We start from the raw sequence: 23,161 nt of genomic DNA, 5'->3' as shown, positions 1-23,161 counted from the left end.
CCGCGGAGCGCCTGGGCCCGTGAGCCGTGGCCGCTGGGCCTGCGCTCCGGAGCCTGTGCTCCGCAGCGGGAGAGGCCGCAGCAGAGGGAGGCCCGCATACCACAAAAAAAAAAAAAAAAGAGTAGAGCCCTAATCCAGTATAACTGGTGTCCTTTTAAGATGATGAAGAGAAACCAGGGGTATACACACACACAGAGAAAAGGCCTTGAGAAGACATAGTGAGAAGGCGGCCATCTACAAGCCAAGGAGAGAGGCCTCAGGAGAAACCAAACCTGCTGATATCTTGATCTTGGACTTCCAGCCTCCAGAACTGTGAGAAAATAAATTTCTGTTGCTTAAGCCACTCAGTCAGTGATATTTTGTTAAAAGCTCTAGCAAACTTATACACTACTATGTGCCACGTTTGGTCCTAGGTCCTGGGGGATCCAGAGGTGAAAAGGTCAGGCCCCTGTCTTCCTGGAGACAGATGCACAAATAAGTACTTAAAACACAATATATTAATTGCAGTATGATGCTAAATGCTGCTCAAGGTTCAAAGGGGCTCAGAGGTAGCTGTCTCTATGTCTTCCCAAGGGAGTCACGGGTAGCGTCTCAGAGGAGGAAATTCTAGAGGCTTTTTCATTCATCCTATTTTCTGACACTGTTAATACCAGATCAAAGTACAGGTTCCTGATTTGGATACCTTTATTTCTAATCTCTGACTATACCTATAGCAGACACAGGGTCTCAGATTGTAGGTATACCTGTGACACCTACACAGGAACTGCAGTGGTCTTAAAGGGACCACCAAAGGCTCTAATGGAGGGACATTCAGGGCTAATGTAGGTTGTTGAATGCATGGAAGGCCCAGAAGTGACAGAGATAGCTCACAAAGTCACGGTTCTGACTCTCTCCACACAGGGAATTAATCCTTGCCCTCTCCACACATGGTCCCCTGTAAGCCTGTAGAGAATTTTCTTCATGAGTGATGTGTCTCCCCGCCATGCCCCCTTGGAAGTTTCTAGCTTTAGATGGCAAAGCCTGGGATCACTTCCAACATCCTACTGCAAACCTTTATTCTCTACGTGAAGGGCCTGCAAGCTCTTTCTGTAAAGGGCAAGATGGTAAATACTTTTGGCTTCGAGCACCATATAGTCTGTCCAACTGCTGGACTCAGCCATTGTAGTATAAAAGTGGCCATGGTTAATATGTAAACAAACTAATGTGGCTGTGTACCAACAAGATTTTGCTTATAGACACTGAAATTTGAATCTCATATAATTTTTGCATGTCATGAAATGTGATTTTTTGTTTTCTTTTCAACCATTCAAAAATGTACAATTTCTCAGCTCATGGGTATTCAAAACAGGGGGCTGTAGTTTTCCCACCCCTGACTCACATGGTCACTATATTTTTCATGAATTTGATGCTTTTTTTTCCCCCCAGGTGAATCCAGAGAATCCTAATAGTATCAAGAAGAAAGTTAAGGATGGTTGAGTTTGCTTTACAGCTTTTGAGTTTTCATAAGTCAGTTCTGAAGTTCTCTATGACAATAGGCCAAGGGAATTTTAATAAAAGAACTTATCCCTATATTTTAATAAACTCATTTAAAATACCCTAGTGGGGGAAAATAATAATAAAATAAGATACCCTAGAGGGGGACTTCCCTGGTGGCACAGTGGTTAAGAATCCACCTGCCAATGAAGGGGACACGGGTTCGATCCCTGGTCCGGGAAGATCCCACAGGCCACGGAGCAACTAAGCGCATGCGCCACAATGACTGAGCCTGCTCCCTAGAGCCCGTGAGCCACAACTACTGAGCACACATGCCACAACTACTGAAGCTAGCGCATCTAGAGCCCGTGCTCTGCAACAAGAGAAGCCACTGCAATGAGAAGCCCGCGCACCACAAGGAAGAGTAGAGTAGCCCCCGCTCCCTGCAACTAGAGAAAGCCCACGTGTAGCAACGAAGACCCAATGCAGCCAAAAATAAATAAATAAATAAATTGATTAAAACAAACAAACAAACTATAAAATACCCTAGGGGTATTTGTAATAGTGACTTGGGGCAATCCTTCCCTTGGCTGGGCCTTGGTTTCCCCATTTTTAAGCAAAGGGGCTGATTTAGGCAACCGCTCAGGCCCCTCCCTCTCCAAAATTCCAGGGTCCTGGAAAGAGCTACCCCACCCCCATCCCATGCTAATGTTGAGGCTTGCCACCACCCTTGTGCTCTGCCTCTGACCATGAGCTTGGGGTCTGTGGACTTTGAGGCATTCTGCTCAGTTTAGCTCCCTTTCCCCTGTTAATCTTTAAGAAAGAAAGGATTAAATATGCAGAATTGGAAAGCTGGGCCCTTTGCATCTTTCTTGGCAACAACACTTGGGTGGCCCCTTCGAGGAACTTACTTCCTCATCTTTGTTCTCTTTCCCAGCCTATTGCAAAGAACCCTCTGGAGAACTTGCTGTCAGATTTGGCTTGCCCATCCCCATGGGGAACGGGACAGACTCTGGGTACCCACGTGGCTCTGGGCTGGCTCAGGGGACCCCATCTCAGTTTCTCTTGCAGGAAGTGATTACGGCCTGAGGGCCCTAGACACTGTTTATTGGCCACAATCATTGCCAGTGAAAGAAAAATGCCCAGGGCAATGTAATTAAATGTAAATGAGATTATTACTGGAACAAGGTTTTTTTGTGTGTGTGTGTTTTTCCTTCTTTAAGGAAAAAACCCCAGCAGGTTCGTGGAGTCAGAGTAGCAGAGTTAAGGACCTCTCACTCTAGAACAACGCCAGCTACACGTATGAAAACGAATCGGCAGATGGCCACCCTTTATCATCACAACTCCCCCTCTCTTCCTACCCCCATACTAAGAAGTCAGGCGTTCACAGCCTGTCTAGGAGTTTCTCAAAACCAGGTGGGCTCAGAGGAACCAGAGAGGCTGAAGTCTGGGTCAATATAATCTGATTAAATGACCTGGTCTAGTTATGGCCCCAGTACTGCAGCAGTGTTGGGAGTACCAGAGAGGATGGGGTCCCTGGGCCCATGAGTATGCATGCCTGAAGGAGGCTTGGTACACTTATGCTTGAAGACTCAGAAAAAAAATATTGTTGGCATTAGTCACTAGAGAGGGAAGTGACTGCCCTGCAAGGAAATACATTGAAGTTTCCTGTGGTTAACCCAGGGAAATAGTTGGTTCTTCCTTCTCCCGTCACCTAGGATACTATGAACAGACTTTCACGGTAACCACACATATTTCCTGTCTGTATTTTCCTGTAGCCTTTGAGCTCTTAAGCTTTGACAGTCTGGGACTTTCTTTTTTAAACTTTTGTTGCTCTTTTCCAACCTCTTACTGCCAATGCACATGGCCTGTGTCCATAGCACAGTATCTGTCCTGCATCAGACCTTTGCTAGTCAGAGTGTGGTCTGTGGACCAGCAGCACCGGAGTCACTGGGGAGTCTGTTAAAAATGCAGAACCTCAGGCCCCACCCTAGACCTCCTTAATTAGGATCTGCGTTTAAAAAAATCTCCCTGAGTGATTTCTGGTACATTAAAGTCTGAGAAGCACTGAATTAGAGAACAGGTGTTTGCTGAGTGTATAATGATGACATGGTGTTGCTGTCACTCTCTATTTGCCACTCTCTTGGTGTGTTGTTTTTTTTTTAATGGCCGGCACATGCTGCGTGGCATGCGGGATCCCAGTTCCCTGACCAGATATCAAAGCTGCGCCCCCTGCACTGGAGGTGCCGTGGAATCTTAACCACTGGACCACCAGGGAATTCCCCCACTGGTGTGCAATTTTTAGCAAGCAGGTTAACAGACTTGGGCCTCTACTGCCTTTGGACTAGATCAAATCAGACAAAAGCAATATTTTAAGCAGAACTTCACAGAACTATAAGATGAACCAGGCATGAGCCCTGCCCTCAAGAGGTTTCGATTCCAGTGATGGAGATGAGACAAATACGCAAGTAGCGATAATACAGGGTGAAAAGTGGCAGGTGCCCCGAGAGAAGTACAGAGAAGGGGCTCTGGGCTTCAGAGAAAGAGGAGGCTCCTGCTAGCTCGTTCTACAATTCTGCCCTTCCGTGGCTTCAAAGGAAAAATGAATTTCATGTGGAAGGGCTGGTTGAGACACCTCACACTTTACATGCTACCATGAAGTAAGGTCCACAAATGCTGCTGCCACTGTTCAGGAGGAAGGGGAATTGTTTAGGAGGAATGTCAAAGATTCTAAGTAAGCGAATAAATGAAAATACAAAGAAAAATAAGAAAAAAACACAGGAAAGTTTCTATTTCGCATCCATGTTCAATATCACCCAGACTGTGAGATTTGGAGATCAAGGGCCTTGTCCTGTTCTTCTCTGTGTCCCCAGGGTGCAGCGCAGCGTGTGAGCCACAGCGAGAGCTCGATAAACATTTGTAGGGCTGAACTGAACTGCAATGATTTTCACGGGCACACACACCTTTGGGATGGAGGAACACAGTCTTCTCTTGGGTAGTTTCAAGGCAGTGTGAACAAAATCCTGCAGGGTAGCAAGTTATTATCCTGTCTTCATTCTAGAAAGGCAGATTGTAGAAAGTATTTCCTTTAGTTGCTCAGGCTTGAGTGAGAATTTTCTGAGGACCATATTTCAGTCTTCTTCCAATAAGCCTTGTGCATTTCTAATGTCCACAAAGAAGAGCTTATCAGTGATGTGCCTTGACATTTGACTGTTAGCATTGTTGAAAATAAATCTCAATACACAGAAAGCTCTTTAGAACAATTCTTTAGCTCTTCTAATACTCCACAAGTTGGGTCAATAGAATTGCTTCCATTTTAAATAACAAAGAAGCTAGGCATATTTTCTGTCCGTTGTCACCAAATATAACTGGGAGGGAACTTTGGTTTATTTGTTAAAACATGTGTCCACTGGAGTCACTGGACCCTGTGTCTATTTCCATAGAAAGAGAGAGGAAAGATGGACAAGGTTCTTGGACTTCTATTTCTGATGTCAAGTTTCTCCTTCGAGTACATTTAAAACTACAGACTTTAGAACCTGGAATCTTGGATATCGTTCATTCATTCATCATAAAGAAATTTCTGGAGACATCTGGTTAATGAGACAGACTGACTGACAAGGGCTTGCTTCTCTACAAATTCATGGAAAATCTGAACTAAGTAGAACAAAAAAATTTTTTTTTCCCAAATACATTGTTGAGCTTGTAAGAAATAAATAAAGAGAAGGGTTCAAAGCTAGAGTAGCAAGTAGGCACCGAGGCCATGATGCGACCAGGGTCTCAGTTTCAGAGATAGGTTTTAGGTGCTGGAGAGGCTAAGTTTCAATATTAAGTGAAGGCATAGAAGAGAAGCTCTGAGGATAAGGAGAGGTGAGGAAGTGGGGTGAATTCTAAGGGCTCCCCTGTACACAAATGGGAACTGGAAAGCTGCTCACCAGCCTAGGGAATTTACAAGGAATCTTAATACCCACCTGGGACTCTGGATGGAAGAACAGACACTCATGAGAAATTGTAAACCAAAGCCTGTGTCATATGTCAGTGTGGAGTTTGAATTTATAATATCCAGGTGGGGCAGTGTAAGAACCAGTTCAAACCAGTAAAACCACTAGGGCCCTACAAGAGGCATATGTGAGACTTCACAAAAGATAATTTCTGCTGAAGAAGAGCCCATGATAAAAACTTACAAATTACACAAGGAACCAAAGCAACATGAGTGAGAGTTAACAGAGACCGTAAGTAGGAGCATTTGTATCCACAAAACTATAGATAATAGAACATTCTGAAAAGATTATAAAATGTGTGTGTTTAAAATATTTAAAGAGGTAAAAGGCTAAAAATGGGATACTAAGAAAGAATCAGGATATCTGAAAAAGTTGAATTTTTAAAAATGAAAAATATAGGTCATTGAAACCAAAAACGTAATGGATTGGCTAGATGATAGAACAGCTACAAATGAAGAGAAAATCAGTGATATTAAATATGGATCTAAGGAAGTCACCCAAAATGAAACATGGATAAGTAAAGCGATGTATGTTATGGAAGGAGGTTAAGAGACATGAAATATAGAATGAGAAGGTCCAACATACTCTTAATAGAGATTCTAAAAGAGAGTCTAGAGAAAAATGTAGAAATGGCAATATTTAAAGAGACCCTGGCTTCCAAATTTGGAAAAAAGATATGAGTCCTTGGGTTAACGGATTATACTGAGTCCCATGCAGGATAAATAAAAGCAACTATACACTTAGGCACATCAGCATAATGAAGCTGCAAAAATAATACAAACTAAAACAAAACAGAACACAAAAATGTTAAAAAGCTACCAGAGATAAATACAAACACATTTCCTATACAGGAATGTCAGTTAGACTGAAACAAGACCTCTCATCAGAGAGCAAAGGAAGAATAACCATTGGTGTAGAAATTTATACCCAGCTGAAGTATTATTTGAGAGAGATGGCAAAATAATGATATTTTCAGGCAAAGACAGAGTTTATCATCACAAACACTCACTGAAAGGACTACTAAAGGATGTACTTCAAAAAGAAGAGAATTGAGTCCAGATAGAAGGAGTGGTATTGCAAGAGGCAATATGAGCAAAGATAAAGTATACATGTAAGCATACTGCTATATCTAAATAATCATCGGCTATAAAATTTTTTAAAACAGTAATTTGAGTGAGTTTAAAAAATAAAATGAAACTAAAATAGCAAGGTACAGGATTTAGGAAGAACAAGTTAAAGTATTCGAAAGTTTTTCTATTGGGGGAGATACTGGTTAACTTTATAGTCAGTAAGACAAGAATTTATGTCAAAATTTTAAAGGTTCCTACCAAAAGAACGGAAATAAAATGCAAAACTTCCAAACCAAACAAAAGAAAATACAGTCAATTTTGTAGAATGTGAAAAAAGAAAAGATCAAAAGAAAACACAAAACAAAATGGCAGAAATAAGTTCACAGATATCGGTAATCACAATGACTCTAATTGGATGAAACTTAAAACTTCTGAACACACACTTGATGCCAGGCACTGTTCTACGCGCTGGGGATATGAAAATAGATAAACTACAGCTTCTGTCTTCAAGAAGCTCACAGTCTAGTGGGCGGGGGTGTGGGGACAAATGAAGCAATAATAACAATGGACTAAGTGTTATGATAAAGGGGAACACAGAGTGCTGTGGGGCTAAAAGGAGGGGCACCTAACTCAGCCTGTAGCGGGAGGGTTGGCGAAGACTTCCTGAAGATGGTGACCCTTCAGCTGCATCCTGAAGGATGAGTAAGAAGGCACAGGAGATAGGAGGGGTGTACCAGGCAAAGGTAACAGCATGTGCAAAGGCACAGAAGTGTGAGAGAGCATGGCACGTTCTGGTCCAACCTTCTTTTGTTTTGGATGAGGAAACTGAACCTCAGAAAAGGTAAGGAGACTATCCCAAGGTCACCCAGCTGATTACTAACAGAACCAGGATTTGGACCCAAGACTCCCACCTCCTCGTACACCCCCTTTCTACTGTACCACGGTGTCTTAGATGTGTAGCAGGAGGTTTGGGGACTGCATGTCACTGAGACGCCAGCCGACTTTGAAAAAGAGCTGCCTTTGGGTGTGGGTGCTGGCTGTGTCTCTGGCCTATCCTGGGCTGGGGCAGAGCCAGGAACTTGGCAGTTTCCAGGGCTGAGCGGCCCAACTCACCCCAAGGAAGCCATGGCACCGAGGCCCAGTTTAATCATTAACTCCAAGTTCACAGGGCTGGAGCTGGAATGCACGGGACCTGGGGAGCAGTCCGGGTCTCCAGGGAGCTAAGGAAAGATGGCTCTTGAGATGGGAAGGGACCCAAGTTTAGAATGGGGTCTTTTGTCCCTGATTGGGTCTATACCCTGGGCTCAGGAATAAGGGCTCTTGCTGTGCCTCTCAATTTTGTTGGAGTTTACCCATCACGTTGTTAGCTTGATTTCAGGATCCCTGTCAATGTTCACAATATATCGTACTTGCCTCTGCCTCAGCCCTTACCCTGTATGGTAAGTCTTTACTCATCCATCTACCCCAATAAACTGTGACCTCCTGGAGGGCAGGACTCAGTCTTTTATCTCAGCACCCTTGGTGCTTGGCACAGCCTGGCACGTGGTAGGTGCTCATTAAATGTTTGCTGACTGGTTGAATAAATGAGACCCTAACTCTGCATAAAGGTATTCCAAAGCACATGCCTTTTTTTTTTTTTAATTAAAAGAAATGAAGAGTGATTTTGCATAAAGAATTCAACAGAGGTTCACAAACATCTCTTGAGATGTTCTGTGGTGTCTTAAAACATCATAGAGCTAAGATGAGGTCCACGGGTCTAAATGGGATGGAATGTTCTCAAGAAGATGAGTCTTCTCCTCTTTCTCCCTTAGTGTTTGGATGACAGCGGGGCATATTGAAGGTTGCTTGGGCACGCATGGGAGAGGGGTGTTCTTCAAGCATGAGGTGACATTTTATTGAGGAAACAAAAGCCCCATAGAGGGCAAATTCCACCAGCATAATAAAGCTAACTGCTGCTTATAATTTCTGAAGGCCTGCAGCCTGCAGTTGAAAAGACTGTTAGTAGTAGCATTACCAAACCTTGAGAACACAACTTTAAAGAGAACAGAAGATTCCACAGAAGAAAACTTCCACTGGAGGGTGAGGTGCAGGTGTTGGCAAAATTTTTGTTTCTTTCTGGTGAATCTGATTTTCCTGATCTGCAAAGTAGAGGCAGTCATCTCTTCTTCACAAGGCACCTGTCCGGATTAAATGGAATAATGGCAAAAGGGCCTTGGTACCTAGAAGATGCTCAGTCATGGTGCAGACATTTCCTCTCTCTCTCTCTCTCTCAAGAATCCTGAACCTATACAGAAACAGAGATGTGGAAATAAATTCTGCTCTTAAGGCCATGTGACTGGTACCCAGGGATTCAGCAGCCCTGTCTGGAAGGGACAGAGTCACTCTGCTGACTCCTGGCTTCCAGTGCAAACATTTGCTGGTAGTGTTGTATAGTCAGCCCTGGAGGATGCTGGGAGAAGAAACGTTCCTTGTAGGAATAGTCTCTCCCCTGGAAAAGCCAGCTTGCCTGGTTGGAGTTGAGCCAGAAAAGCTGTCTCACCCTAGCAAATTCTTTATCACTCCAAGGTCCTGGATACTCTGGGAAGACTGCCCAACATCAGGGAGCCTCCTTCTGTACCAGCCTCTTGGTCCTTGCTGGTTGGTGGCATACAATCCAACCAGTTTGCATGTACCTCTTTCCACCACCTGTAAGTTCTCAGAGATCTGTAAGTTCTTTAGAATTCTAGCACTCAGTGATTGTTACGTGAGTTAATTCAGGAAAGACCCAGGCTTGGATTCCTCCAGCTTCCCACCTGCCCTGGGTCCCAGCACATCTAGAGCAAGTCACTGAGCTGCCCTGGTCACCTGATTTCTTTCCCCTTGGCCTTTCCATTTCTCTCCCTTGCCCCAAGGAACTGATATGCAATGAGAAGTAAACTGTCAAAGGAGATCCTCTCCTGGGGCAAATTTCCTGTCTTGGCTTAGGGGCACAGAGACCCTGAGTGGGGAGGCCAGTGCCGGGCACTCTTCTAGAACCAGCCCTGGGGTGACAGGTGCAGTGAGCACCCACCCTTTCATGGCAGGGCGGGGGTGGTTTAAAAGAGGAGGAAGAAAAAGAAAGACTGTGTAGGAGACCCCCAGGCTGCCCCTATTCCTCCAACCCTGCCCCATCCCGAAACTGTCAGTTTCCACCAAGTCTCAGCAAGAGAGAGAGAGAGAGAGAGAGAGAGAGAGAGAGAGAAAGACAGAGAGAGAGAGTGAGAGAGAGAGACAGAGAGACAGAGAGAAAGTGGGGGTGGGGGAGAAAGAGACGGAGGGGGGAAATCAAAGAAAATTGCAAAAGTCAATGGCCTGGAACAAGAGGCAGCCTCAGCAACTGCAGTGTGACTTTGATTCCCCTATCATAACCCTGAATTAAAAATTCAGGCAATTATCTGCATGGCTTCCTTCTGATTAGAACGAGCCGGAGCCTCATTAATGCATCGGCACAGAGGAAAGCCATTAGGGTCTGTGAAATGGAATGTTTCTCTGAGAACAGGTTCCGCTTGATGTAGAATACCCAGCAAAAAGAAATTTCACACATTTTTGAGCTCAGAGTCACAGGACGGCACCCTGCTTCGGGGCTGCAGACCCCGCCACTCGTCCCCTCTCAGCTGGCTCTGGGTGAAAGCCACCTTTGTTTCCCAGCCTCTCTCTGGTACCTCCATCTGCTGGAGTTGTGTAGAGGGAGGGTGAGGGAGTTGAGGGGCCAGAAGGGACTTCCTGGCCGTCCTAAGACACCGAGTCAGCCTGGATGCCTGATCTCAAAGTCCTCGAGCCACGAGGAGCACCGGAACTTTTGGGGAATTCACTGCCCTCCTTTGGTAGAAGAACCAGAAGCAAGCTTGTCGGGGACAGAGAAGGTCCGAGACTCCAGAAAAGATCAGAGTATCTACATGTTCCCAAAAGTCTTGGTGCTTTCCCAACCCATGTAGTTACTTGGGCATCCCAAGGTGGCCCAAGCAGGATCTGGTGAAGCTGAGCCAGCCGTGGGGGCTTGTTGCTTAGAAAGGGGTGAAGGGCTGGAGGTAAGGAGGGCACCCTTTATTCAGCTCTTATTCTGTGAGCCCAGAGCTTCCAGAGATGCAAATCTACCACCCCGTGCCTAAGGGGATGAACATCCACACGCTATCTGGCATTCGGAAGCTCTCGTGCACCCCTCTTTGGGATTTCTAGGGTGCAGCTTTCTTCTTCAAATGGCCGTGTATCGCTTACAGGGGAACCCAAGAGCAGTTTTCCAAAATAACCACCCTTGCAGTCCTGGTAAGTTCATCTCTTGGGCTTGACCCTACTTCATCTAGATTTTCCTCAAGCCAGTGGATGGCGCTTGGGTTCCCTCAATTCAGACAGCTCCACATTCCTCTAATACAGTGATTCTGGGGACACCAAACATTGGTCCTTGGGATAAGTCACATAAATAACCTCTTTAGGAGAAAAGCCAACCTGACACGGTGAGAACTGGAAACCACAAAAAAGTTTTTGTAGGAAGAGAACTAGTTACAGTCAATAGGGTGCCAACCAGGAAAGCGTTATCCTTCAGTGTTTGAGCAAAGCCACATTCTTCTCCTGGCACACCTGTCCCTTATTCCGTGTTAAAATCCAGGGCCAAGTGTCTGCAAAGCTGTAAACACAGCCAGACCGTAATCAGAATAATGGAGTCAATGTGTAGCGGACACAATTTGTACCAATGGCGCCCCCTACTGGACAGCAGCAACCCTAGGCAACCCTAGTGGTCATTCAGGTTTTCAGAATGTTTCCAGTCCCGTCCCCCGTTGGAAGGGACATTCCTGGTCACCAGGGAGTTTTTCTGCAGCGTGTTTTCAATACTGCAGACAGTTTTATGGATGAAGGCTCCTAGAGGTTACTTCACCCTCTAACACAAACAAGATGCTTGGTGATTCAACCATGTTCTTTGCAGGCTCTGAGGGTCCGATTTCTCTAACACTTTACTCTCTCTGGACCAACACTCACCAGAGTCAAATGCAGTTGAGAATGACTTGTGACTACAGATGATCCCTGTGTAAAGGGCTGACCTAAAGGCACCTGGAGTCTTGGGTGGGTGGAGGTTGTCTCTCAAGCTTCACCGGCTGGTATCAGAGTAAAAGGGGCCAAAGGTCAGGAATGTGGGCCTTCTGGAGAGGGAAGCCACCGCACCAGCTCCACAGCTGAGCTCTTCTTTCTGCTGTTGGAAAGGATCAAATCTCAGCCTTTGTACCTTAGCCCTATCCACTGCATTCCTCAATATTTTAAACATCGACTCTCTCCTTAGTCAGACTATCCCTTTCTTCCCAAGATAACCCAGTTTCTACCTTTGCACCTTGTCACTACTTATTCGTTGAACAAATATTTTTTGGACAACTCTTATGTGCCAGACATTGTTCTAGGAAGGGAAGCTATAGCACTGAACACTTGTGGAGCCGACATTCTCGTTGGGGAAACAATTATAGAAAGACAAGTGTGTGTCAGCGGTGTAAATGCCACGAATAAGCCAAGCTGGGAGAGGGGGATAGAGGGGGGGAAGCTACTTTTCTGGGGGGAGCGGGTCTCTAAAAAGCCCTTTGGAAAAGCTTCATGCTCCATCCACCCTGGTGAGGATCTATCTGCTTTCTCTCCTTCAAAACTGAGATTGCCTCTTCCATAAAACCTCCCCAGTTCACTTTCCCTCTCCAGTGACATTCCCTTCAGCACATCTCTGCTCAAGTTTCTTCATCCTTAGAAAGATGTTCAGTTATATCTTGGATTATCATCTCCTGGAGAATAAGGGTCCTGGTCCTGTCTTCTATTTCTCTGCTTTGCTACCAGAGCAGGAGGGTGGGGGAGGCGGGGAGGAGACAAGCATGTCTACTTTGTGCTAGAAACAGTCACACATTCCTTCATCTAATCCCCGTGAAAATCCTGCAGACTCTGGTTTATTGTCCCCATTTTATAAGCAAGTAAAGTGAGGCTTCATTTATCCAAGGGCACACAACCACTGAGTGGGGGAGCTGGGGTCTGAACCCTGATCTATCTAGCATCGTGGTCTGTGCTATTCCCACCCTGGAGCCTAGAGTATTTGTGAAGTGTCGTCAGTGAGTGGTGAGTACAAGGAAGGGATAAGCTTTGTTTCTCGGTGAATGGTGGTACAAAAGAAGTGAGGAAACTCCCCCTGTCTGCTGGATTGGAGATCCTTCCTTTGCTGCGTTATAACCAGGTAACCACAGGCACCTCACTTCCCCTTCCAGGGGCTCATAACCCTTCTCTGTAAATTGAGGTTAGACCACACGACCTCCCAGGTCCTTTCCAGCTCTGACATTCTAAGGAACATCATCTTCTGCAAGGAATGGGAGAGGATGGAGTGCGGGGAGAAGTCAAATGACTTTACTGCATCGAATCTGATTTTTTTTAAGAGACAGAGAATGAGATACAACAGTTTGTTCATTCAATTAAAATTCAATATATAGGGCTTCCCTGGTGGCGCAGCGGTTGAGAGTCCGCCTGCCGATGCAGGAGACACGGGTTCGTGCCCCGGTCCCATCTGGGGCTTCCCTGGTGGCGCAGTGGTTGGGAGTCCGCCTGCCGATGCAGGAGACACGGGTTCGTGCCCCGGTCCGGGAGGATCCCACATGCCGCGGAGCGGCTGGGCCCGTGAGCCATGGCCGCTGAGCCTGCGCGTCCGGAGCCTGTGCTCCGCAAGGGGAGAGGCCGCAACAGTGAGAGGCCCGCGTACCGCAAAAAAACAAAAAACCAACAAACAACAACAACAAAAATTCAATATATACTGAATACCTACTATGTGCCAGACCCTGGTGTGCGCTGAGGATACAGAACTAAACTTTTAAAACATTGTCCTTACCTTGGCATATATGTAAAGGGAAAGACAAATAGGACATGAAATTATCACAATGATAATAACGGCTAACATGGCACCCACCCTTGGCCAGAAATTGTTCTGAGCACTTGAAACCTTTGAACTCATTTTAATTTTCCCAACCATCTACGGGGTGAGTACTATTATTATTCCTACTTTACAAGTGAGTAAACCGAGGCACAGAGAGGGGTGTATGCCAAAGAAGTACCGTGAACATTAATAATACACAAATAGTGCTTATTTACGGGGCCTGAGACATCGAGATGAGGACAGGCCGCTATGGTGCGGTATCAACACTGATTTTGTCCAGCTGATATCGCAGTTATTCCTCGCTTGACCCTGTGCCGCTTGGAATCAGCCATGCACGTCCGGTTGGAGGGAAGGGCTTTTCTGGAGTGAGCAGAGAAGGCCTTAGTTTTTGAAACTCAAAAATCCGTGGCTGTGAAGTAACTCAGGACATGGAATAAACCGGGTGAGTTAGAGCCAGTTTCCTGCCTGCCGGGAAGAGGAGAGGGGGAGGGGGAAAGAGGCAGGTATGGACCCTCTGAGAAGTGGAGCACTAGCCCCTGTGCCCACCTGAGCCAGATATCCAGCGGGTCCTGGGGATCAGGCCCCGGACCAGGAGTGGCTGGTGTGCGAGTTAGATGTGCCTGGTGGCCCCTGTGCAGGCGTTCCCTGCGCACTGACGTGGCGGGAGCCACGGTGCCCCGGGCTCGAGAGCAGTTGGAAGAAGAAGCCTTAGCCCTGCAAGGGTCCCTCTGGCCAGCACAGTGTACAGAGCAGAACGAGGTCTGTCTTCCTAGGAGAAGCGTGGAAGGAAAGAGAGGGTCGCTGGACCCAGAGCCCTCTAGAGTGGGAACAGGGGGAAATGCTGCCCCAGGACCAAGTGAGGAGTGGCTGTCTCATGGCTGCTGAAAAGAGGCAGTGGGGTGTAGAGGCCAGGATGGGGCCTCCTCGAGGGCAGGGGGCTCTGTTTGCTTTGCTTACTGCTCCGTCCTGAGGGCCTGGGTCAGGTAACAACGATCCACAAACATTCGTTAAACGGATGACCTTAGGTGGGCTGCCTCTGAAATCAGTCTGTTGGGTTTCAAACCTCAGCTCTGCCTTTTACTAGTTATGCCATCCTTGCGTAAGTCTCTTCCCCTCTCTGTGCCTCATGTGTAAAATGGGGATAAAAATAGTGCAGATCAATGCTGATCTGAGATAAACAGAGAGAACGCATCTGAAGCACTTAGTGTCTAGTGTAGCACAAGGGCTCAAGGAGTATTTGCTCTCAGTGACAGATGCCACTGCCCCCACCCTTGCCCTGCACCTTGGCACCCCACCCTCACCCCCAATGCCACCCTGAACTTATACACAACCTTGAAGAAAAGAATAGGACTCCAGAATTGGCTAAGATCAAGTTCCCACCACCACAGTACAATGGAGACTCTTAATACTCCTAATGGAAATGAAGCTAAGTGCTTAAAAAAAAGTTATTTTTCTTGCACAATGAATTTTGTAGCTTGATAGTCATATTCAAGAAGAATGCAAGCCTGTGAAAGTCAGGTGTCCCTCGGAGAGCCCTGCTAGCATCTCAGTTAAACAGCTTTCTCCCTCGCAGGTATGTCTACTCACAGAGCAACCTACCTCTCACCATACTCGTCTTTCTAGAAAAAGCACGGTCCTCCAGGTGAGTTATCGTCTGCACGTGCTGCTAACAGAACTAACTTTAAGGCAAAGAGGTCAAGTCTAGGAAACAGAACTCTGTCCTTCCCCCCCAAAAGAGCACTGAACTTTCCTGAAGAAATTCAGTACCAAGGGTTTTATTTCTTGTTAAGATATGCTTTCCTGGGCTTCTCTGGTGGCGCAGTGGTTAAGAATCCACCTGCCAATGCAGGGGACACGGGTTCCAGCCCTGGTCCGGGAAGATCCCACATGCCGCAGAGCAACAGAGCCCGCGTGCCATAACTACTGAAGCCCGCGTGCATAGAGCCCATGCTCCGCAACAAGAGAAGCCAACACAATGAGAAGCCCACACACCACAACGAAGAGTAGCCCCCACTCGCCACAACTAGAGAAAGTCTGCGCACAGCAACGGAGACCCAGTGCAGCCAAAAATAAATAAAATAAATAAATAAATAAATAAGATATGCTCTCCTGAAGGTGAGTGATAGATATTATCATTAATTTTTTATTTTTAAAAAAACTTGTCTGTATTTACCTGGCTTCACACTTATCTAACTGCCAATAGGTGACTGACTAACTGTCCTCTTTGCCCAGATTGTATGAGTTTTAACACTGAAAGCTTCATAGCCCGGGAAACCCTCTCAGTCCCAGACAAACAAAAATTCTCTAACTGTCCCAGATAATCCCTAAATGCCAATGACAAATCAGGTGGACTTGTCAGCCCAACGGAGTGTCTGCAGATTTTTTTTTTTTTTAAATGGGCAAGGAAATTTACTCCTTTCAAATCAGAAGAGCTCACCTCACAGAGGAAAAACAAAACTGATCCCCTGGGGGCATGTTCCACTCTGCTGAGTATTTGCAAGCCTGGCCCTGGAGACCCTGCAAAGGAAGATGCAGCATGCCTGACTTGACATTGAGGAAATGGGAGGGCAGAGAGAAGACTGTTTCAAATGGGGCCACTGGACAAGGCTGCAAAGACTCATCTTGGCATCCTTCCCGTAAAGTCCCTCATTTTTGGTGAGGCTCTCGACCCCTCAATGAATCCCAGCCACTGAGCAGGACAGTTCCCACGTCTCCGAGTCACTGTCAAGCCTGTCTGCCTGTGCAGAGCCCTGTGGTTTGTCCACAAGCAAGAGTAACCCAGGCATGGCAGTTCCCCTCGGGACACATGGGGTGGCTGCCCCAAGCCTCTGTGTGCGTCCCTTTCCCTCAGACCAAGTGTCTTTTGCTGTTTTTCTGGTGTCCTCAGACCTGATGGAATTGGTCCACTGCATGCAGATCGAGTTTCTGGTCACAGAGAACGTGGCACAGCCTATTTCTGCACCTTGTGGGTGAGTGTAAGGGCCCATCAGGATTGTGGATGTTTGGCTCCGAGGTTGGATTCCTGAGGCTGCAGTGCTCATTCTATGGGTCAGGGTGTCTCATGAAATTGCAGTCAAGATGTTGGCAGGGCTGCATCATCTGAATGCTTGACCAGGGCCGGAGGGTCTGCTTTCAAGACAGCTCATCATATGGCTGTTGGCTAGAGGCCTAAGTTCCTCACCATAACATCTCTTCACAGGGCTGCCTGGAATAATTAGCTTCCCCCAAAGTGAGTGATCCAAGAGAGAGAAAGCAAGAGGGAAGCCACAGTGCCTTTTAAGACCCAATCATGCACCATCATTTCCTCCATATTCTATTTGTTAGAAGAAAGTCACGAAGTCCAGCCCCACTCAAGGGGAGGGGAATTAGGGAGGGAAGAGTATCAAAGGATTTGTGTACATAGTTAAAAACCACTGTTTCCCCAAACATTAAAGGGCTGGACCATGGACGATTTCCCACAAACGTTGGTTCTGTTAGTAACATAGTAGGAAAAGCACAGGCTTCAAGTCAAATCTGAGTTTGATACAAGGCTTTGCTTCTTTCCAGTTTGTGGGATCTGGGGCAAAATTATCATCTCTAAACGCTTAGTTTCTTTATCTGTAAAATGAAGATAACAATAGTAATTCTTTCACTGAGTTACTATAATAATTAAATGAGATGACCTATGAAGAGACAGATCCAAATTGTACAGGGCACCATGCTTTTATAAATTGACAGGGCCCTCTTAAGAAAAGAGAGTGCAAAATTACAATTAGAAGTTAGGTACAAAATGAACATTTACGTAGAATTAGAAATGACCAAAAAACCCCACATTTTAAAAGCTGATAAATACCACAAATATCACAAAACCCAGAAAAAAATGACAATTAAAAAATTTAACTACCTAAACAAACCTCTTTAAAACACCTTCTTTCATTGTTAGTGTATAGGAATGCAAGAGATTTCTGTGTATTAATTTTGTATCATGCTAATGCAGCTCAATATCAAAAAAACAAACAACCCAATCCAAAAAATGGGCTGAAGACCTAAACAGACATTTCTCCAAAGAAGACATACAGATGGCCAAGAGGCACATGAAAGGATGCTCAACATCACTAATTATTAGAGAAATGCAAATGAATACTACAATGAGGTACCACCACACACTGGTCAGAATGGCCATCATTAAATAATCTACAAACAATAAATGCTGGAGAGGGTGTGGAGAAAAGGGAACCCTCTTGCAGCGTTATTTACAATAGCCAGGACATGGAAGCAACCTAAATGTCCATCAACAGAGGAACGGATAAAGAAGATGTGGCACATATATATAATGGGATATTACTCAGCAATAAAAAATAACAAAATATTGCCATTTGCAGCAATGTGTATGGACTTAGAGATTGTCATACTGAGTAAAGTAAGTCAGGCACAGAAAGACAAATATCATGATATTGCTTATATGTGGAATCTAAAAAAAGGGGTATAAGTGAACTTATTTACAAAACAGAAATAGAGTCACAGATGTAAAAAACAAACTTATGGTTACCAGGGGAAAAGGGGGCGAGGGATAAATTGGGAGATTGGGATTGACATATACACACCACCATATATAAAATAGATAACTATTGAGGACCTACTGTATAGCACAGGGAACTCTACTCAATACTCTGCATGGCCCATATGGGAAAAGAATCTAAAAAAAAAAAAGAGTGGATACATGTATATGTATAACTGATTCACTTTGCTGTATAGTAGAAACTAACACATCACTGTAAAGCAATTATACTCCAATAAAATTAATTTTTTAGAAAACCCTGTCTTTCCTACATTTTGAATGCACATTTTTTGATCACTCCTCAGCATGACAAAGATTTTGTAATATTTTATATAGTCAGAAGACAATGATAATTCAGTCTTTCCTTAGCATGGCTGATTAAAATTTGGGGTTTTTTTTGTTTTTTTTTTTTAAATTTGGTTTTTATTATTGAGAGTTTATTATTCAGCTTCACAACTCATTGTTTGTAACATCAGGCACTTCTTCAGGGTTGTTGTCAAATCTGGAAAACTTCTATCACGTTTCTGCTACAGAGGAGCTCAGGGTATTTCAAAGTGTCCTGTGTAGTGAATTGATGGCACCCATTACCCAGGGCCATTAGAGGGGTCTGCACAAGGGAGGGCCTTAAAGCTTCAGCTTCCCTGTAAATCTTCCCCTAGAAGCAGGTATGCATGTAGCAGGAAGACTGGCATGTACTAGGTGCTCAGGAAATGGAAGAAGCGTGGAGACAACCCTCATCTTCCCTCTCCATTGCTCCAGGCAGTCAGGGACTTCTCATCCTTGATTTCATCTTCCTCCTTCTCCAGCAGACCCTCCAGGGACCTTCAGAAGGCAGGGACAAAAATACACCCCTTGTCATGAGGCAGTGGAAAGAACACTGGACTCAGAATGAAAAGACCTGGGTTTGAGTCCTGACTTTGTCACTTACCAGCTGTGTGACTTTGGCAAATTACCCAACCTCTCTGTCTCAGTTTCCTCACCTCTGAGATGGGCATCACTATGCCAGCCTCATGGGTTGTAGAGATTAACGGCAGGATATAAGTAAAGGGGCTTTGTAAATTGTAAGCAATTTTACTAATGTAAAGTGTTTTATGTGGATGTCTGGAAGCTACTGAGGAGCCAGTTTGGACACTACCCAATGTCTATGAACATCTTGAATTCTTTGTTCTCTGTGGCCTAATGGAATTGTTAATTCAAATTGGACTTTAATCAACCTTGGCATAAAGACCAGGATAACAAAATAGCCCACTCTTTCCACAGAAAGGTATTGGGTCCCAGCTATTGCCATAATTTGTGCTAGAGATGAGAATCCAAAGACAGACAAGACACAATCCTGGCTGTTTGTAGATGGGCAGATGGAATCCCGCACGGACATCTGCAGTTTACAGCCTCGGCCTCCCTGTGTCTCAGTGCCTCCTTCTGCCAAGGGGCGTGGCTAAATGCCTGAGAAACAAATGGATGAAAGCCTGCGTATCACGGAGAATCCTTGCACAGGTGTCCGGCAGAGCCATTAGAGGTTTGCACGAAGCCCCGCCGAGACTGACTGTTCTCCTTGGAGAATTTTCAAGAAGCTTTGAAGTGCCGCCAGGGCAAGGGAGGCTGCCCCATCCTGGAGGTGCAGTCACTTGTAATTTACTCCTCCACGTGGGCTCTGGAGCTCCAGTCTCAAAAATACATCACCCACGCAGCCCTGTGTAAAGGAAGATGGAGAGAGGAAGGGGGGCCAGGGGAGAGGAATCCCTAAATTAAGGAGGTCCCTGGGAGTGACTGGCCTACAGACACGACTGAGTCCCCCGAGTTTCTCTCCTTGATGCATAAATACTTCCAACTAAGATCACAGACGCCCTTGTCATAAAATCAATGAAACCACAAGGGAAAATGACCTCCCGCTTGACTGCACCAAAGATATCTTAAATGGAGTCATTTCCCCTCCCGCAGAAGCAAGTGTGCTGGGGCTCAGGAGCTGATATCCAGGCTCTGCTGTGGAGAATTTGAGGTGAAGAGGAAATCAGGTGGGTTGGGTGCTTGTCTATCTTGTTTTACTTGCTACATTTTGTGATGGCTTCTGAGCAACCTCTGCTGCAACGGGGAACTTTTTCCTGGAGTCAGACCTGGGTCCAAGCTCCAGCTCCTCTAATTACTGGCTGGGTGTCTTTGGGCAAAGTAGAATCTCATCCCAGTTTCCTTATGTAGTAAAAAGAGGATGATACTGTAAGGTCTGACTGCCCTACAAGAGAGGTGACAAGATCAAGAGGTCTGTCTATGCAAATGCTTTGTAAACCATAAAGCTCTTGATAGATAACAGGTTTTATTATTAAAAGATAAAAGCACCAATCCTGCTAGTGTACCTGACAGAACTGCTTACACTGCAAGTGACAGAGAACCTAACTCAAATTGGTTTAAACCACATGGAGCTATTTCTCAACTTTCATAACTGAAAAGGTCTGAGGTAGGATTGATTCAGGTGAAGATGAGATTCTAACAATGTCACCAAGGGCCAGCCCCTCCCCATCTCCCACAGTGACCATAAGCCTCACATCTTAAGATGCCATCCAGAGGAAGGGAGGTCCTCTTTCCAGTAACTTCTGTTGAAGAGAGATGGAGAGAGAACAGTGAGGGGCTCTTCTCTTTCCAGACTTAGCATAGGTTATCACATTTCATTGGCTCTCTTTATATAGCCAGGGGATAAGACACACTGGCTGAAGAGGATCAAGGCCCATCTTTAGATGTGGGGGGCAGGATCATGATGCCAACCAAACCACATTTGAAGGAGGTTTTATTCTTTTCTTTTTTTTTTTTTTACATCTTTATTGGAGTATAATTGCTTTATGAAGGAGTTATTTTATCAGAAGAAAAGTGAGTGGATACTGAGTTGCAAAAACAACATCTATCCAGTACAGTCCACCCCCTTTAACTACTCAATATCCACTCTCACCAATATCCCCATAAATATACCTTCAAAAATACCCACTCTCTACATAAACACGGGGAACCTCTTTTCCCAAAATGACAAGCCACAGTTTTACCCAATCTGGTTCTCTGGAATAGAACCTCGTAATGGAGCTCTTTCGGTCATATGTGGTCCAGTGAGGCTAAATGGTAAATTTAATCACTGTTATGCACTCAGTAAACTGTAATGGAGAGAGACAGGGTAATTGCAGTTAAAAACTCTCATTTGGAAAAGAAAAGAACAGGAAACAACTCTCAATGGTCATCTGTCCATACATAGTACATGTCATATTCTGCCAGAAACTACATGGACGACCTGCTCCAGCAGCAAGTATATATCTTCCCCAGTTCTGCCCTCTGGAAGGCTCCCCTTTGCCCTTTTCCCTCTGTGGCTCCTGCTTATGTCTTCCGTGAATTGTCCTTCATGGACCATCTTGTAATGACCTAAAATGGAAAAGAATCTAAAAAAGAATACATATGTCTAACTGAATCACTTTTTTGTACACCTGAAACTAACACAACATTGTAAATCAACTGTATTTCAATAAACATTTTTTTAAAAAGTTAATGGGATTCCGGTTTATTTGCTTTTGGCTAATGCCATGGATAGTAGCGGCAGTCAGAGATATGCCCTCTTTTACTTGTGGGTGGATTAATCTGATCTTTCTTGGAAGATCTTGCTGAAGAGGTTATCAGTGCACTACAAAATTTGAAATTTTCTTAAGTATTCTTAATGTTGAAGCCTCAGGAAGCACCCAGTCTGAATCTCAAGGCTTAATAGGCAACAGGTTACATAGTAACCAGCTGTTTACTATGACATAAAAAAGAATTACTAAATTCTCATATCAACTCTTTCCCTTCACCCAAATATCTCCCTGTAGCCTTGCAATATCCCACTTCTGGCATTAGATTCTGTATCAGTTAGAAATCTTTTTGTTGAAGCTCAAACCAACTTAAGCAGAAAAGAAGTTTGAAGGAGACTGGGAATCATGGCTGGGAAACCTCAGCAGTGACCCCCTTGGAGGAGCTGCCCAGTCAGTGCCGGCCATGGTGGAGATGGTGCTGCAGCCATTCCCTGCTTATTTGCTCTCTGCTGAAAATTCCAATCCCAGGGAAAAAACATCAGATCGGTCAAGCTTGGGTCACCTGCTCACCTCATAGCTAGAAGTAGGTAGGACCCACCAAACTATGCTTGGTGCAGAAGAGATGATTCCAATAAAGGAAACTAGGGTGATGTTAGAGAGGAGAAGTGATGCAGAGCAGTCCTATTCCAACAAGCTCCCCTTGTACCTAGCAACGTCAATCATATGGCACTGCAGCTGTTATTCCAATTCAGTCATAACAGTTGGATCAAAATGAGAACAAGTTGGACAGAGGCTTAGAGGAAATCAAATGGCAGTTAGGTGAATGTCAAGGATCATGACTGCTCCCAACCAACACTTATCCTTTGATGTCATCTTCAGGGACAAAATTCTACCTTGGATCTGAGTTATTGTGGTAAGACTCAGGCTCTCAGGGGATAAAATGTAACAAAAAAAATTTGCTTTGATTGATGTTTATTTGTTTATTTCAGATGTTTGTATCTAAGGGACAAATACAAATGTATTTAGCTGTCAGCATACAATTATGCTCTCAGAAGCTAGTGATTCACTCTCTTACTTATTCACTCATTTAACAAATCACTTAATAGATATTTACTGAGCAGTTTCTTAGTCCTGGGCACTGTCTAGGAGCTAAGGAGATACAAACATGGATGATATAATCTCTGTCCTCAGAGGCTTAATATATATGTGGTGATACAAGTAGTAGAAATACTTCAGCCTACTTGGAAGGAATGGTTCAATGTGAAGGCTCTTAAGTCAGACACGGAAAAGTGCAGCATTCAGTTTAAATTCCGGCCATGTGATCTTGGGCAAGTTACTTAAGCGCTCCAAACCTCAGTTTTCTCATCTCAATAATGAGGATAATAATAGTTCCTAATTCAAAGGGTTGTTATTCTCTCATTGATTAATACATTCAATGCAATTCCAATCAGAATTCCAGGCAGCATTTTAAAATGGAAATTGATAAGCAGAGTGAGTCTGAAATATATATGGAATACAAAGAGCCAAGAATAGCTAAGACAATCTTGAAGAAGGACAGAGCAGGAAGGATCACACTACCACATAACATGCCCGGCTGTAAAACTACAGTAACTCAGACAGTGTGGTATTTTGGCTCAAGGATAGACAAATAGACT

At 44.8% G+C, this 23,161-nt stretch overlaps 2 protein-coding genes across 6 annotated transcripts in view; both read right to left on the bottom strand.

Moving 5' to 3' along the window:
• HNF1B (HNF1 homeobox B) overlaps positions 1 to 23,161 on the bottom strand; it is a 156,030-nt gene that overhangs the window by 115,607 nt on the left and 17,262 nt on the right. The window lies entirely within an intron of this gene.
• Positions 11,590 to 23,161, bottom strand: part of HEATR6 (HEAT repeat containing 6) — a 91,516-nt gene continuing 79,944 nt past the window's right edge. The window contains exons 25-27 of one of the 2 annotated variants that reach the window (XM_055090776.1): positions 21,000 to 21,366; positions 20,511 to 20,558; positions 17,746 to 18,795 (exon numbers count right to left, since the gene is read on the bottom strand). The gene's annotated coding sequence lies outside the window, so the exon portion shown is untranslated. Of the gene's footprint in view, positions 11,742 to 17,745; positions 18,796 to 20,510; positions 20,559 to 20,999; positions 21,367 to 23,161 lie in introns of those variants that run through there. The other variant, XM_055090778.1, reaches the window with a different exon arrangement.

This window comes from Physeter macrocephalus, chromosome 14, assembly GCF_002837175.3.
Source record: "Physeter macrocephalus isolate SW-GA chromosome 14, ASM283717v5, whole genome shotgun sequence".
Classification (NCBI taxonomy): Eukaryota; Metazoa; Chordata; class Mammalia; order Artiodactyla; family Physeteridae; genus Physeter; species Physeter macrocephalus.
Note: the sequence above shows the minus strand (reverse complement) of the source record. Positions and strands in the feature narration are given on the sequence as shown.